The sequence below is a fragment of the Sorex fumeus genome, unplaced genomic scaffold (genome assembly GCF_029834395.1).
Source record: "Sorex fumeus unplaced genomic scaffold, SorFum_2.1 ptg000033l, whole genome shotgun sequence".
In the NCBI taxonomy this organism is placed as follows: Eukaryota; Metazoa; Chordata; class Mammalia; order Eulipotyphla; family Soricidae; genus Sorex; species Sorex fumeus.
This window is the reverse complement of record NW_026606090.1, coordinates 11,698,039-11,716,133: the sequence shown is the minus strand read 5'-3', so window position 1 is coordinate 11,716,133 and position 18,095 is coordinate 11,698,039.

Sequence of the window (18,095 nt, the reverse complement as noted above, 5' to 3'; positions counted from 1 at the left end):
AATAGGAGGGCAGTGCTACAGTGCAGTGCTACAGTCTTCAAGTTGCTTTAAGCATAAAGGACAGCAGTGTTTCCATAAACACAGTGATTGTGAGCAGATGTTAAATTGAAGGAGGACAGATTGGAAGACTTCAGGATGCTTCACACACATCTTCCTCTGTCCTTTGAAGCCTTCCAGCTACTCCTCGAATGTCGTTTTACCCTCTAATCAGAGTAAGTCTTTGTTTCTACTCATTTAAATGACATGAAAGTAAATGCCATTTATTTATCAAGTGGTATAATCTGATAATAATCCAAATGTTACGTTTGTTTGTGTTACAAGTAAGGAAGAAATGGGATACTCTCAGGAATGAATTAGATACTTGCTAATTCAAAGAGTTTAACGTAACTCTCTCCTGATGTCCGCATTGTGCTAAACATGTCTGAGTATTCAGGAGATGACATCAAACTCTGAAGATATCAATGGCTTATTCCATTTCCCATAACTAATGTATCTAAATTGGTTATGTTTTTATTCAGACTGATATGCAAATAGTGTAGAGTTCCCTTTTTCAAAAATTTTCTCCCAAGTGAATATAATGTCAACTCTTCTCAGTAAAATAAAACAGAAATATCCTACAATGGACAACTTTAATAACTTAAACTCCCATCAAAGAAGGGTAACTGGATGTTTGTAGAACCTGCTCTAAACTAATATCAGCTCATTTTTGCTAGATATTATTAGCATCTCTCCCACCTCGAATTCTATATCTGGAAGCTAAACTTGGAGAACAACTTGTCAGCCAAGCTACCTTTTCACCTTTCAACAGGAAAACATGTCTGAATGGTATTAATCTCTGCAAGATTCCAAAGTACATTTACTAGGGTTTTCTGTTGTTCATTGGTTTGGAGTCCACATCCAACCCATGGCAGCCACTAATCTTTGACTTTCTATGCTTTTTCTTTTACCAGAATGTAACATAGTTGGAATGCCTTTTAAAATTTACCTCTTCCGGTTAGTGATGTGCTTTTAGTGCTCCTCTGTTGGATAACATTGGCTTATCCTTTCTCCCTTCTGCAGAGAGCTTAGGTTTATTGGGTTACACCCAACACAGTTCTCCTGAGGCACTCCAGTTCCTCTGTGTTTATCTTTAACTTTTCCCCTGTGCTCTCTTCCCAACCGGTTAATCACCTACATCCCAAATCAGACCCTGTGACTCATAAGGTTAGAACCTTCTAAGGACTCTAGATTTTGTATTTGTAAGTGAAATATTACTTTTTCTCCTTTCCTTTTATGTCCTTTGCATAGTTTACTTCAGAACAATGTCCTTTTTGTATAGACACGTGAAGACAGTTAATGCTATCCATTTGTAACTTGGGAGTTCATTGACTCCGAATAACTTCTGGGCATCTGTCATATTTTCTCGAGTTAAGCCCCAGTTGCCTTTAGTTCCTAGCACCCCAAATGCAGGATCCCAACGAAGGGACTGGATGGATCCAGGGCAAGCTCTGAGTTATGCTGGTATCAGAGCAGGACAGGCCAAGTGTCATAATACTTAACTATAAGTTAAGAGTATGGTCATGGACAAATTCTGTCATGATCCAAAGAGTAACAACTGGATAAGGAGCATGCTAGAGTTAGGAAGGGCTATCTGGCCTGAGCAGTATAGTTTGGGCTCTATAGAGAGATGTCCCCTGGAAAGCCACTCTATAAGATTAATATCTCTTACTATGCCCATACAAAATGACTTGTATCACTTCATTTGTATCACTTGTCATTCCGTTTCTCATCGATTTGCTCGAGGGGGATCCAGTAACATCTCCATTCATCCCTGTCATGTGCTAGTGTAGTCCAGTGACATCTGCTTGCTCCAGAAACATGAAGACCATCAAACTGTTCATTCAGCGTCTTGACAAAGTAGTCTGATATCTCGTAGGTGGATGGCCAAATGACAAAATGACTAGAAAGATTATTAAATATAATTAAGTCTCATATGATTGTTTATGGACTAAGGAAAGGAGAAGTATGTCCTTAGATAAAAACATCACCCTTGAGTGATGAATCTCCTAGCAGGAGATTTTTGGCTTAGAAAAGCTTCCATATATAAAGGAACATATGTAAAGAAAGGGCTTCTAACATATGTAAAAGAAGGGCTTTACCTATGTTAATTGTGCTATCTGACCTAGGTGTAGTTGCTACTCCCAGTGCTAGAGGTTGGGCTCTAGACTAAGGCTGTGAGAAGGAGCATGGGGAGATGAGCATGGAGGCCAGGTTGAATACTGGAGTGGGTGAGACTGGAAGGAGGCAGAGGGAGACAAGACAGGAATAAACTGCAACTGATCACCAACCAGTTGCTGGAGGTCCTGTTCCCTCCTACATGTGGCAGTTGGCAGCAACTGTAGGCCTTAGTGGGGAAGTGGCTCATGGCCACCCAAATGCACAAGGTGGGTGAGAGAGCACACCACAACCCTCACTCACTTATTTTGTGCTCACACAATCCTTCATGTCTTTTCATGGTTTGCTAGCTCATTTCTTTTGGAAAGAAAGGATGGACCACCATACGCAGCTGTGCTCAGGTCTTACTCCTGTCTGTGGGCTCAGGGATCACTCTCAGCGATAAATTGGGGGCTATATGTGGCTCCAGGGACTGAAGTGGGGTTGGCCAGGTGCAAGGAAGTTATCTTATTCCTTGTACTATACCTCCAACCATTATTTCCATTTCACACTAATATTTATTTCATTATCAAGATTTATCATATTTTTTAAATTTTACTACAAAGAGAAACATTTTACTCTCAAGTTTTGTCAATTATCAACAAAGCTGCTATAAAAGACCCTGTGCAAATTTTTGTGTGGATATAAATTTTTAACTTCCTTGGATAAATAGCAAGAAGCACTACAGGAGAAATGCATGATAAAAGTGTGTTTAGATTTTATAAGAACTTGCCAGACGGTCTTCCAAAGTAACAGTATCTCTTTGGAGTTACCATCAGCAATGAATCAAGTTCTTTTTATTCACATCCTTGGCCAGCATTGGTGACATATTGTCAAATGTGTTTCAGATTTGGGCCATTCTAATGGAATGTGGTTTCTTCTCATTTTGTTTTAATAGACAGTTTGTTGATGACATATGATGAGAAACACATTTTCATATGTTTATTTTGATGTTTGTCTTCTTTGGCCCACTTTTTAATGTAGTAGTTTGTTTTCATATTGTTAAGTCTTTGGTCCAGTTCTAATGGAGTAGTTTGTTTTTACACCAAGTTTTAAGAGTTTCTTTGCAGAATTTGGATATTAGTCCTTTGTTACATGTGTCTTTTGCAAATATTTTCTCTAAGTCAAAGTGTTGTCTTCCTAAACTCTTGACATTGTCTCCCTCAGAGCACATGTTTCTACTTTAATGAAGCCCAAATTATTAATGATTTCTTCCAGGGACCATGTCTTTGGTATTGTATGTAAAAAAGGCAACACCAATCTCAAGATTATCTAGAATTTTTCTGTTGTTTTCTAAGAGTTCTAAAGTTTTGTCTTTTACAATTTTCAGCTTGTTGTTTCATTTTAAGCAATTGCTTTGTAAAATGTCAATGTCAAGATTTATCTTTTTATATGTGAATAACTGTTTCAGCACCATTTGTTGAAGGGATAAACTTTGCTGTATTGTATTGCTTATATTCCTTTGTCAAAGATCAGTTGACCATATTTGGAGAATGAAGAGTCTATTTCTATTCTTTCTGTTCTGTTCCAAGATTAGTCTATTCTTTTGTCAATACCACATTGTCTTGATTAATGTAGTTTTATAGTAAATCTACTTGTACTCTTCTGCCCTTTGAGCTATTTCTTGGACCTGTAGTGCATTTCTTTAAGTAATAATATAAATATTAATATATCTTTAGTTTTAAATTCTATGTAATTATTGTGGTATGTTGGAAAGCAATGGAATTTTTAAATATAAACTCATGAGTTTTTAATATGAAAAATTTCAAACAAAAAATTAAAGAATTAAAAAATTATTTTCATAAACATTATCTTCACACTTCCAAGTTTTTTATAAAGGAAACACAATATCATATCTTACTTTCTTTTTCTCAATATGCATTGCTAAAACAAAGGTTTCAAAAAGTAAATGCAATACAATTATTATAACCTTACCCAAATGAACAATAAATCCTTAACATCACATTTAGCATTTAAATTTTTCTGACTTTTGCCGTCCTTCACGCCGGACCGAGGTCACCAGCTGCCCCCCACGAGCGGCTCTCCGGCATGGCCACGGCCCCGGAGGCACAAGGACTTAGCACAGAGAGCCACCCGCTTGGAGCAGAAAAGCAAATGGACTATGTGTTAAACCGCGCCACCATGCCTGCCCGGAGGAGAAAGAGTGTTGTCCCGCTCGCCCGCTCCTCTCTGCAAAGAAAGATGGCAGCCGCACGGGAGCCTTGTGGACAGCAGTTTTGAGCCGGGGGCGGGGGGGCGGCAGGGGCCTCATGGGAAGGGGGGCATTCTGGGCCGTCCTTCACGCCGGACCAAGGTCACCAGCTGCCCCCCACGAGCGGCTCTCCGGCACGACCACAACTTCAGAGCACAGAAACCAATCTCTTAACTATCTAACTTTTAATAGAAATACTTCCAGGGTTAATAAGTAAAACAGCAGAAATCCAAAACCATCATTTTATTCTTAAACCAAGCTGTAGAAAGCAAATCATTTCACAACGCTGTTTCAGCATATCTGATTGGGGGGGAGGTCGTAAACTCTAAACAATAATTGTGCATCTTCTATCGAAACAATGTATCTAGTCAAAGCAGACAGAGTATTAACTAGAACTCATCTGCCTCACAGGAATTGGGAGGGGTGGGAGGTGGGGTTCTATTGGGGTTCACGGTTAAAAATAAGTATTGGTAAAGGGAAATGTGTGTGATACTTACATGACTGAGACCTAAACCCGAAAGCTCTGTAACTTTTCCCACAGTGATTCAATAAAGAAATAAATTATAAAAATAAATAAATAAATAAATTTTTCTGACTTTTAAAATATCTGCTGTTTTTAAGAAACTTTCCTACCATTTTTCCCTACCATTTATTTAAGTCAGATTTCTAATGTAGACCACTTAGCATATTTGATGGATTTCATATCTAAGTTTCTTTCAACTTATAAGTAGTAAAACTTTTTTTTCTCTTCTTTGCTCCCTTTTCTTTCTCCTCCTCTTCATTTTTTGATTGCCTGTGCAATTTATTTAATGCAAATTTATTTAAACTTTTTGGTTTCTCCAGGTAGCACAGTGTAGGGCATTTGCCTTGCACACGGCCAACCCGACTGACCTGGGTTCAATTCCTCCGCCTCTCTCAGAGAGCCTGGCAAACTACCAAGAGTATCTCGCCAGCACAGCAAAGCCTGGCAAGCTATCCGTGACGTATTCCATATGCCAAACACAGTAACAATAAGTCTCACAACGAAGATGTTACTAGGCCTGCTGAAGCAAATCAATGAACAACGGGAGGACAGTGACAGTGACAGATTTTATTCAATTGAATCACTGAAATGCTTTTTTGTTTTCTAATTTTGTTATCTAGGCATTTCATTTGTGGCAGTGTCATTCTATCAAGAACTATAAAATTCTAGTCATCATTTTATGTGAGATGGTAGAAATCATTGATAATTGTTGACTTGACTCATTAACTCATTGGGAATTGCAGAATGTGATGTGCAAATTCTAACATGCCTTCTTCATATGTTACCTACAATGATCAATAAAAAGGCCCATCTCTGTCCCCCACCCTAATTAACTCTGATAATTGTGTGTTTCAAAAAGGTGCAGCCCATTTGTCTTTCTCTTTACTTAAAACTTTCAAAATAATGAATTGGTTCCCTCAAAACCTAAAAAGGAGGTATCTGTTGGTATTGCTACCTGTGTTCCATGTCAGGGATTAGACCAGGATTTTATGAATGCAAAGCAAGTATTTTATCACTGAGTCACCATATTTTCCTATGTCCTGTTTTGATATCATTGTTAACTAATGGATTTAAATATATTTAAAGTATTTGTGTACGTTAATTAAAAACCTCAACATGTGGCATGTTTCATAGACTCTGGGTAGGTAGTATTGGCGCTGAAAGAAAAGTGTAAGTGCACAGGACAGCCTCCACTCATAAATCAAGAGCAGCTACATTTCCTCTGGACTTTGTACCATGTGGATCAAGTAATAGTGCAGCATTAAGAGAGACACTCTCTTTTGGAGTATGTTTTTCTTTTAGCTTTGGCATCATGCATATCATGCAATGATATTACCAATTTCAAGCTGTTGCTGCTATTTTTACTATTATTTATATTGAAAATGATATTAAAGAAGAAGCATGATTCATTGAATACTTAGTACATATTATTTTTCCCATGAGAAAGTTAACCCTTTGCCCCCACTATCTGTATGGTGAAATTAGACACAGAAATTAAGTGATTTGCTCAAAGTCACAAAACAAGATCAGAACCAGAGTTTCAATCCAACTTATTTAAACTTAACAAGTCCATTCTACATTTCTTGGCTCCTGGGGGTTGGGGCTGTTTATTTCACTATTTAAAGCAATAATTTATGACCTTTTTATGCCTATAGGATCAGAAATCAAAAAACCACTATTTCAGAAAGCTTGTCCCCACTTCTCTTTTAAGGATAAACTGACAAGTTAGCTCCAACAATTATAAAAGGAGAAGAAGTAATAATGAGGGGTTTTCTCCAATTTCCTATTCCTGTGATTTATCCATATTCTCTCATATATACCTGATCATATGCACTTTGCCTATTGATTACCTGAGATGACTCTCCATCTGCTGATAGTAGATGAAAAAAGCATCATTTTCCTCACCTCTTAGGCAAGGTTCCTGTTGCTCTAGGATTCTCAGTATAGTTTAAGTAAATCCTGGTAAGGATAAAATCAGTTATGTAGTAGCCTTAAGGCATACAGTCAATAAAAAAAGGTTTTAAAACCAAGATAGATCTTAAAAGGGGAATCAAGCTTTTTCTTAGATGGTATTTAAGGACAAATTTTAGGACTTAAATCTTGAGAGCTGATGCAAAGTTTAGAAATCACATTTCAGAGAATTAGGTTTATTTCCAAGCAGAGGGGTATGTTTACTGTGAATGAGACTCCTCAGAGAGCGCAGAGCTGAGAGCAGTGACTGACAGTTAGCTTTTGAAAAAGAGCAGTACAGTGAAAGATAGCACTCGCTATAGAAATCAGTTAGCTTGAAATTATAACAGAAAGCATAGGCATATGGAACAAAGTGAGGAGGAAGACCCAAAACAAAGTTGTGAAGAAAAGGGCAAGGAGACAGCTTAGGTGGGAGATCACGTGACAAGCATTATGAGATCCTGAGTTGTAGATCCTGGAACTACACCAAGCTCCCTCCCCCCACCACCTGCTCCGAGTTGCCAAGTTGGCTCCCATAAAAACTGAAAGTCTTGAGGAAGGAGCTAGAGGAAGAGAGAGTACTGATGTGGCTGTGGTTCCAAATCTGGTTCAAATCCCCAGCACTCCAGATGGTCCCCCAAGTGCCACCAGGTCTCATGCCCAAGCACTTCTGAATATGGTTCATCACCCCTACCTCCCATCAAAAATCTTGATAAGGATTGAATTTAAGATGGTCATGGAGAGAGAAACTTAGCATATTCCAGACTAGATGCTAGTTGTTGGGATATAAAAGAGTTCTTACACGGCAAAGATGTGAAAGACACGATTGTTGAGATAGCATTCATTGAGGTGGAGAAGTTTTAAGCAATTTGCCTAGAAAGTGCTGGTTAAAATGATAATGATAATAACAATTATAATAGTAATAACATGAGCATGATTTATAACTCAAAGTGTAAAAATATTTAAAAGAAGAAATTCTCCAAGATGTGATGCTACTTGTTTAAATTATAAGCCAGTACAGGAGACAGAAGAGAAGTCAAGGAGACAGAAACAGGATTGCCATCCTTCCTGGGCCCTGATAGCTTCTTATGATGAGATTAAGTTGTCAGAATCATTCTTCTAGAAGCTCTCAATCTTAAAATGTCAATGGTGGAATTTTGATGATCATGAATTCTGTGAGTGTTAAGGGTAGGTTAAGCATTCTTCCAGTATCATTGATGAGACAATCAAGTCATGAAAAAACAAATGATCATAGAGGGTGTTGCAGATCATTATAAAAACCTAAGACCAGAACAGTTTGTTTCACGTCTCAGGGATAGCTACTCGCAACTGTACTTGCTGTTCAACTTCGGCACAACACAAAAGATTAACCTACCATGGTTATGGAGCTTGCTTTGAGCCTCGACATAATGTGATGGCATTAGCTGGCCTAAAGTTCACCAGTTGGGTGAAGTGCATGGATGGTTGTCACTGTCACTGTCACTGTCCTCCCGTTGTTCATCAAATTGCTTGAGCGGGCCCAGTAACATCTCCATTGGAGACTTTGTTGTTACTGTGTTTGGCATATCGAATACGTCACGGGTAGCTTGCCAGGCTCTGCCGTGAGGGCGAGATACTCTCGGTAGCTTGCCGGGCTGTCCGAGAGAGGCAGAGGAATTGAATTCGGGTCGGCCATGTAGGCTGCATGCAAGGCAAACACCCTACCGCTGTGCTATCACTCCAGCCCATGGATGTTATAGTCTTTTATTTTGATTAACAGGTACACTACTGACTTTTTCTCTTCCCCCTTCACCAACTTCTCAATCTACTTCATCATTCCTATTCCTTGGCTCCTACTCTTGACAATTTGCAGATCAAATACTTACTAAATTCTATAAGCAGACACATTAAAACATTTCCAGAACAGTTATTCATGCCATCGATCAAATGTAAAATGTCTGGAATCCAGATTAGCATTGCAGCTATGGAAAATAGTTTCCAAGAAACCCTGACCCAGAACATTTAAATTTAATGGAGCTGAACATATTTATGCAGTTTGAAAATGGAAATAATTCAGTCCCCAAGGGGTCAACAAGGATCCATCATACCCTCACAAAATAATCAATCGTTAGGTCTGAGACATAATAGAGTGGTTAGGGTACATGTCTAATTTGGGTTTGTTCCCCAGAATAAAAGAGTTCCATGAGTACTACCTAGTAGAACCCTAGAACTCCTTGTACTGATACCACTATCAGAGTGCCTGGGTCATCCTTGACACGTCAGGGACTCAGAATCATTGCATCTCAGGCCCTTGCATTGAACCACAAGCCAGGTTGGCTGAGAATTACCAGTGTCCTCCTCCCCTGAATCAAGCTTCATATGTGATACGCCCAGTATGTGTACATTATAATGGGGTCTCAGTGACTTTTCTGAAAGGTGGCTGAAAAATGAACTCTAAGCTTTGGTTGATACTATTTACCACGTGCCTGAAAGGGAGTCCTGGAAAAGAGTGCTTCTCTGTGAACACTTGGCCCTTTTATAAAAGAGATTGCAGAGGCCTTAAGAATGTGATTCAGGCAAGACAAGAGCATCTGCTTGGCAAGCAATTAGCCTTGAGTTCAGACTCTGTACCACCCCAGTGGCACTGTACAATTCCAGTGGCACTGCTATGGGGGTCCCCACCAGCATAGCAGAAGTGTGCAGACTTTTGAGCACCACAACTAAGTATGTAGATCCCCTAGTCATCACAACAGCAACCATAAAGAGAAAGAGAGGGAAAAAACTTTTTAAAAAAATTTATGGAGAGCATACTACAAAAGGTTAGAGGTTTGATCACCCCAAACTAACATAATAAAAACAAAGAATATATGAAGAATGTGTGCTAGAATTCAGTGATCATATTTTATTTGAAGGGGGAGGCATACCCAGCAGTGTATGGCCCTGGGAATAGAACCCGGGTCACTTTTGTGCAAGGCAAAAAATGCCCTTCCTGCTGTAGAAGTTTTAAAGAGATGGGGTGCCAATTTTCAATTCTGTTAGAATACCCCTTTGCAAAATAAAAGCTTTGTAATAGAACTATTACAAAGTAATTTTAAGTTTTGTAAGTTTTTTAATAAGAATTATTAAAAATTAAAAGGGATTGTGGGAAAAGAACAAATAATAAAGAGAGCATCGAGGATCGGGGACATAGTTTTTCACTTGAAAGTATAATGCCCTGAGTCTGATTCCAGGAAGCACCTTGAATGGTTCCCTGTCTATTTCTGATACATTTTCTGTCATCTTTTTCCCCTCTGTTCTTTTGTAGTGTATCAGCTATCTCTGTTCTTACAAAGAAAATGAGAGAATTCATTGGGACCCCACGTCTTTGACAGTAAAGACTGAATTTCTTGAGTTGTGTTGTCCTTTCCACTTTGACGTGTAGCTCACTGCCATCCTGTCCAATTATGTGGAGTTTTATGTGTCTTCTTCCTTTTCCCACTAGTTGAAGGCTCTGCCTCCTGATCAGACCTGATGACAGTGGAAATAGTTTCTAGCAGCTAGAACCACAGTCTGGAGTTCACTAGTCCCTCTTGCTTGCACACAGCAAAACATAGTGGACGGCATCAAAGATATTCTAAGGTTAAAATTAAGGCACGCCTTTAAAAAAATTCTTTTTCACTTTTGTTCCTACCATAATACATGTATTTTGAAAATAAATTAGAGGGAGAATTTGATCCCAAGAGATCAGCACTTGCTCTTTCTAATTGCTCACATCTCAAATTTGCATCCCCCAAACTTACACAGTTGTGTAAACCTGTTTCTACATTTTAAAAACTGAAAGTCAAAAGATGTTTTATAGATACACCCAAATTAAATATGGATACTCTGTGTATTGTAAATGTATCAATTTGCAATTCTCAAAAAAAGTTAAGACATGTTCAAGTTGAACTTTTTAAAAATTTCATTTTCTTCTTTTTTTTTTTACTGGGAATTTATTACTATAAGGTAAATAACCACTCTTTGATGGTGATGGAGGGGCAGTAACTCTGTACACCAAGAGTATAAATGCTCATGCTATGGTCAATCATGTTACATCAATGATAAAAAGAAAATAACTTCTAGTACAGTTTGTTGAATTATACTGCTTCTTATTCAGACACTAGCACCTGTGTCCTATTCATGCAAATGTAAATAGTAAAAAGACAAATAAGACTTAGATATTGTTATAAAGATGTTTCTGGCATGATTTACCCTCTAATATTGAGGTCCTCTAATGGACCCACAGACTATTCTTTGAGAATCACAGCTCTGGTGGAGCTCTCAGAATCTGTCAAAATTACTTTCTCCTCCATGTTGCCTAGACCCAAATGTGATCTAGAAAATCTTCATGCAGGTTAGAGGCATAAAATTCATAATCCAAGTAGAATTGACCAAGGCTTGGTCATGAGATTCTTCCTCTTCTAAAGTGACATCCTTCTCTTTCCTCATAGAACTTATCTCTTAGTAAGGAGACTCAGAAAATGAACAAAATGCTGTAGAAAGATAGAGGGACCTTGGCAATTTGGATTGGGAAAATCAAGGTCTGGATCTCATACAAACAAAAGGCACGAGGATCTATTAAGTGCAGGATCCATTTGATCCTTCAATCCCTGGAAAATGTTGAAGATGCGTATTTTCAAACTTAGAGTATTGATTGGACGCCTTAGAAAGATGGGTTCCAAGCTGAAACAGAGTATATGATAAGACTCTCAAAGATGAAGATCTACAATTTCAAATTCTCCCCCTTGGCAGCAATCCTTGCCAACAGACTTTAGGGGGACGTTTGGGAAAAATTATATAAACTAAGTTTGCAGAGGAAAGGTATGCATTTCCTCATTCTGGAGAGGTGTCCCACATTTCTTCCTGAGAGAGCATTCCCACCCTGGATATTCACCTGCAGCTCTACTAAGCATGTGGACTCATCTCTCTCCACTCTGGAGAAGTCCATATTCTCTCTTTTTCCTCAGGGGTAAAGCCTGAGAAGAAAGACATAAGGAGTGATTTTCCTTATCCTATAGCGAACATTTCCTTGCTCCAGCCTGAGTTCCATATCTTTCTGAAAATTCGAGCATCAGTATTAATTCCTGTGCCATGTAGAACAACTGGAACTCAGATACAGTCAGATGACTGTTATGGAGAGCAGATGAAATGGAAGGTCTCTGGTGTTCAGGTCCTCAAAGCCAAGTTTCATTGGTCCTATGCCTCCCATGCAGTTCTGGTGATGATGCTGGGTAAAGAGGAAAGTGGTGGACACTGGGTAAAGAGGAAAGTGATGGACGCTCCTTCCCAGACTGCTTTCTCTGCTTTCCCAACTTCATATAAGTTGCCTGCAATAATGATGAGTGAGTAGATCATATTGTCAATCATAAGGTGATGTGTTGTGAAGAAAAATAGGGAACAGGATTAGAGTATGGGGGAGAGTTTTGATAGTTTAAGTGGAGTTATTGCAAAACCCGTCTTAAGTTCTCAATTTAACATTAACCATTTGTGAGGCTAAAATTGCTCCCATTTTAGAGATGAAGACATTGAAGTACTACTGGGGTGAGTGATATGTTCTGTCTCGCGTAGTTGATAAACAGCAGGTTTAGAATTCATGTTCTCAAATCTTTCTTTCTCCTCTGGCATATAATCCTACAGGTCTCAGACATTACAGCAACATTTCCAAGCTAGTGACCCAACTGTAGAGTTCTAAATCTATTAAGAAAAAGATGATAATTTTTTACATGTGAAATAAAGGAAAGACTTAATAATCTTCAAAGACATCAAAGTGACAGATAGGTCTTTGAACCATTTTCTTTCTAGACAATGGATTTCTTCATTTCATTTATTCTGGTCATGTTTGAGAAGTATTTCCTTTGTTTTGTGTCCCTCTGTGCTGGGTGCTGGGAAATGAGATACTTTCTGCAGGATCTCACGGTTTAAAGGGGAAGAAAAAGGGGAAAAAGAACACTTCAAAAGCAGAGAGAAATTCCTGATCCTTAACCAGCAACATCAGAAGGTGAATTTAATTTGGCTAAGAATTAGTAAATTATGCATGCATACTTGTACACACACATACACACACATTCTTAATACTGAGTTGTCGTGTCTTCTACAGCAGTCTTGAAAGAACAATGTGAAAGGACAGAGGTTGCCTTGCAATCAAGCCCTGTGTTCTTCCGCTTTGGACAATGATGACTGAGCCTGGTAAAATGGAGGACAGCAATCCTTTTAAATTCTGACAGCCCTACTTGGAAGATATTATATGTGATTTACTGATGAGGACACGACTCAAAAAGGCACTTTCTGCTATTTTGTCCCATTGTTTCATGTTTGTGCAATCACACAAATATCACCAAATACCCAAAGGAGAAGCATTTTATATCTCACTTCTGCATAGAGGATGTCCTGGACTGGCCCATGTCCCAAGCTCTTTGCCTTCACATTCTGCCTGCCTTCTATTTCAATCGCATTGCTCTTTTTCTCCTAGGCCTTTCATCACCCAAACAGACGTTCATATCTTAAGTAACAACAGAGTTGTTTTTTATGCTTGAACCCTCTGAATTATTTCTCAACCTTTGGGAGTTCATTTTTATTTTTTTCTTTCCAACCCTTGGTATTTTTGGTTCTAGCTGCATCTTGCCACCTGGGGTAATCACTCTTCATCAAGCCATAACCCCCAGCCTCCAAGAGTCAGACTCCTTGTTCAGGACCCTCATTGTTGATAACTTTGAAGGATTTCAAGGGCCAGGATACGTTTGCTCTAGAGTGAGTCTAGGATAACTTTGCTTTGTCCTTTCTCCCTTGCCACAAGAAGCTTAGGTTTATCCGGTCACACCCATCAAAGTGCATCCGAGTCACTCCTGTTCTTTTGTTTATCTGTAACCACTTCTCTATGCTCTCTTCCCAAACAGTTAATCAGCTTAATCCTCTAATCCATTTCTGTTAATTTATAAGGTCAGATCTTTCTAGGACACTGAACTTGTATTATAAAATAATATTGCCTTTCTCCTCTCCTTATGTCTTTTGAATAGTTTACTTTAAAGCATGTCCTTTTGTATAGACACAGGAAGATAATTAATATTATGCTTTTGTAACTTGGGATTTAATTGGCTTAGAATATTATTCATTCCCGGACATCTGCTTTCTCAACTTAAGCCTCAGTTGCCCTCACTTCCTAGCATCCCCAAAAGCAGGGTCCCAACGAGGGACTGTATGGAACCAAGGTAAGCAGTAAGCTATGTGCTACCCTGGCATCGAGATGGGCCTGGCCAAAGTGCCACAATTCTTAACTACAAGTTAAGAATTTGATCATGGACAAATGCTATCATGATCCAAAAGTAACAACAAGACTAGGACCTTGCTAGGGATAGGGAAAACTAATCTGGCCTGGGCACTGTAGTCTGAGATCGGGATGACCCCAGGAGAGCAATTCTATAAGCTGAATGCATCTTTTACTGTGACCATCACTGTCACTGTCACTGTCCTCCCATTGTTAATCGATTTACTCAAGAGGGCCCAGTAACATCTCCATTCTGAGACTTGCTGTTACTGTGTTTGGCATATTGAATATGTTGTGGGTAGCTTCCCAGGCTTTGCCTTGCGGGCGAGATACTCTCAGTAGCTAGCCGGACTCTCCGAGAGGGGCGGGAGGAATCAAACCCGGCTTGGCTGGGCTGGCTGTACACCAGGCAAATGCCCTACTCATTGTGCTATAGCTCCAGCCAACTGTGTCCATACAAAATGATTAATATTATGAATGCTTATATGTTTGTTGGACTAGGAGAGGAGAAACACACTCATGGGATTCCACCTTTGTGTGGGTGGTCCAGCTGAAAGAGAATCTGTCCTACAGGCAGCATCCCCTGAAAGAAAGAACATTACCCCTACTGATTGTGACCACACCTATGTGTAAGCCCAGCCCCTCATGGTTTGGGGATTTAACTAGACTGTGAGAGTGGACTGGGGGGTGAAGATCGAGATCAGATCCAGAGTCAGAGCCAGAGGGAGAAAGGGGTTCTAGATAGGGGACAGGGAGAAATGGAGAGACAAGGAGTGAATGGGGATAAGAATGGAATAAACAGCATTTGACCAATCCACCGGCTTGGCCCTCATCTCCTCCACTGTCTGTCCCAGGGCCCAGGCCGCACCGACTGGGGGGCGGCCTGGGCCCCCCAGAACCTAAGCGGCCAGGGGAAGAGCCATTGGGGCCACCCCCTGGCCACCCTCAGAGTTTTTACAGCAGTGAGGCTCTTTTTATGTTCTGCCCTGCGCCTTTGTTTGGTGTTATTTTAATCCTTGTGAAAACAGAATGGTTAACACCAAGAATTCCCAAGGATTTTTACCCCATCCTTCCAAAGCTATATTTTTCAGGAATCACTCACTTAGTAGAGGTCTTACAGACATAAAATTGGTGGAAAAGTTTAAAATCAGCAGAACATTCTCTGGATTATATAATAGAGTTTTTCATGCTTTCCTAGCTCCTCATGAGTTTTGCTCCCCTTGTCTATTTGCCTTCCTCAGAAATAAACTTTTTGATGAATTTCAATGAGTCAACAAGCCTCGAGCATTGATTCACTCATTAAGCCACTCAAACACTTATTAGCACCTCCTATGTCTCAGGGGTTTTAACTGCTTCCAACAGTCAATCAATAATTGGACATGTAGGAGTCATAGTATGATTATGAAGACAGGTTGGTTATATTTTTCTCACCATTATTTTTAGTTCTGATGCTCATTGGGTGTTCTTTCCTTTTTTGTGGTTCTGATCTATAATCTGTCTATAGTAAGGCTGGAAATCCCTGTGATGGCACAGATCACATATAGCAGAGCTGCAGAGACACCAACACCTGCACTATTCCTATGGGCCCTTTTCCTCACTTATTTACAAGGATTCTATTTACTACTGGGCCCTCTCCTGATTTTGGGTGTCCCTTTGGGCAATTTTCTAACTTTTCTGGTCATGCTTAAAAACAACAATAACGAAAATATATAATCGGTATAAGAGTCAGAGTGCCTAGTCTATTATTCAACATTTTCATCTTCATTTCAAAGAATCTGTGTCTCTTTCCTTTACTTGCCTATTCATTAGCTAAAGGCTGTTTACAATTTTTAGACACTGGAGCAAATGGAGGAAGGTGAAAGGGGATGTGTTTGCACTTGACTCTTCTGAATGTGAAGCTGCATACTCACTAGCTCAGAAATTTTTGTGAAGTAAATGGTTTAGTTTAGGAAAATATGGAGGAAAAGAAATGGGACAGATAGAGAGAGGGTTGGAGGGAGAGAGGGAGAGACACTCAAGAGAGAACAAAGGCTTCTCCAGAGAAGAGAGAGCTAAGACTATACATCTCAGGTTAAGATGTGTAACCCTCAAGTAGGGAGTACTCTTCAAGATTAAGAACGTGTCAAAAAATGTCCCTGATTTTTTTTTCTGGTTATTGAGTCCAAGGCTTCTCACACGCTAGACAAGTTCTACCCTTTCAAGTTGAACTACATCTATCACTGGCCCAGAAGTTACTAATGTGGATTCTTTTTCATTGCAGTGTCCTTCCTTCTGCAACTCTCTGGATCTGAACAAACCTTCCCTTTCTTTATCTGCCTACTTAATTCTCCCTCTGCTACTGCCCCCAAGTAGCTTGCTCAGTAGCTCCTTTTATCTCTATCCCTAAGGAACTGATCTTGCAATATATTACCAGTTCTTCTAGTGGTTGATTGGTGAGGTTGTTTTCTAGGTTCTGAGCATCTACACTGTGATCATGAGAACCATATGGGATCAGCATACAGAGGGTGGCAGTTGTTGCTGGAGGATGGGGGATTAATGATTAATTTAGGGAATCAAACCAAGAAAAAAATTTTTTTTAAAAGTGACCCAGTCTACTACATGGAAAGTATCATGCTAAGCAAAATGTGTCAGAAAGAGAGGGATAGATATAGAAAGATTGCATTCATCTGGGGGATATAAAGTAACAAAATATGAGATTAATACCCAAGAATAGCTGAGATCAACACCAGGAGGATTACTCCATAGCTTAGAGGCCAGCCAAGCATTCTAGGGGAAAGGGCAGCTCAGATAGAGAAGGGAGCACCAAATAAAGGGTGTTTGGAGGATCCTCCCAGGAGGGGAGATGCATGTTGAAAGTAGACTATGGACTGAACATGATTGCCACTCAATGCCTCTTTTGCAGACCACAACACCCAAAAGGAGAGAGAGAGAACAAAAGGGAATGCCCTGCCACAGAGGCAGGGTGGGATGGGGGGATGGGTGTGGGAGGGATTCTGGGATCCATGGTGGTAGAAAATGGGCACTGGAAGAGGGATGGGTATTTGATCATTGTATAATCTAAACCCAAGCACAATAACTTGTAAATCTACAACTGTACCTCAAGGTGTTTCACTAATAAAAAAAAAAGTGACCCAGTCACCAGTTCCAAAATGGAGAGGCTGGATCTGAAGCCTCTTAAGACCCACTCAGCAGAGGCTATGCTTAGCAGCAGCCCACAAGTTCAAAGTCCTTCTTTGACAACATCCTGGCAAGAGCTCTTTAGAGAACTCCAGGCCACGGCAGTTTACAGAAAAGCCATATACAGACCCTTTTCCATAGCTCGTGGGACCTGCCTCCCTTCTTTGGAGAAGGCAGCTTCTCTTTTATACATGTCTCTAAAATATCTTTACCGCACTCTATGTCTTCTCCTGAATTGCTTTCTGTGAGAGGAGGAAACGCACCTGGGAAACCTGGGCAGAGGTGAAAACTAACTTTCTTCTTCCTGTGATCTCCAAATCCACACTTCTGCCTGAGACCACTATTCCCCAAAAACTCAAGGCCACGCCACACAGACCTGGTGAGTCTATGGAGCAGCCTGATCATTGCCTCATGGGTTTGGTGGGACTCGAGTGTCTCCTCAGACACACATCCCTGAAGACTGTCACCAGTCCTGACCATGGCAGGACAGTGAGGTGAGCAGACAGGATTGCTTCCCTATCTGCTCTTTCCTAGTTCCCTGATTCCCCCGAACCCTCCATCCTGTTCCCCACAGGTCACAGGCCTCTGTGAAAAATTCCTGTCTGACATTATAGAAACAACTCTGCCCACATTAAGCCCAGCTTTCTCTTCTAGACTCTCACTTTACATTACATCAATGTGAAGTTAAGGCTCTGAATTTATTTTTCCGACTGAGAGTTGCATTTTCATTGCAAATTAAATGGTTCGGTTTTGTTACAGCTCTTTCAGGCCTCATTGTGGAT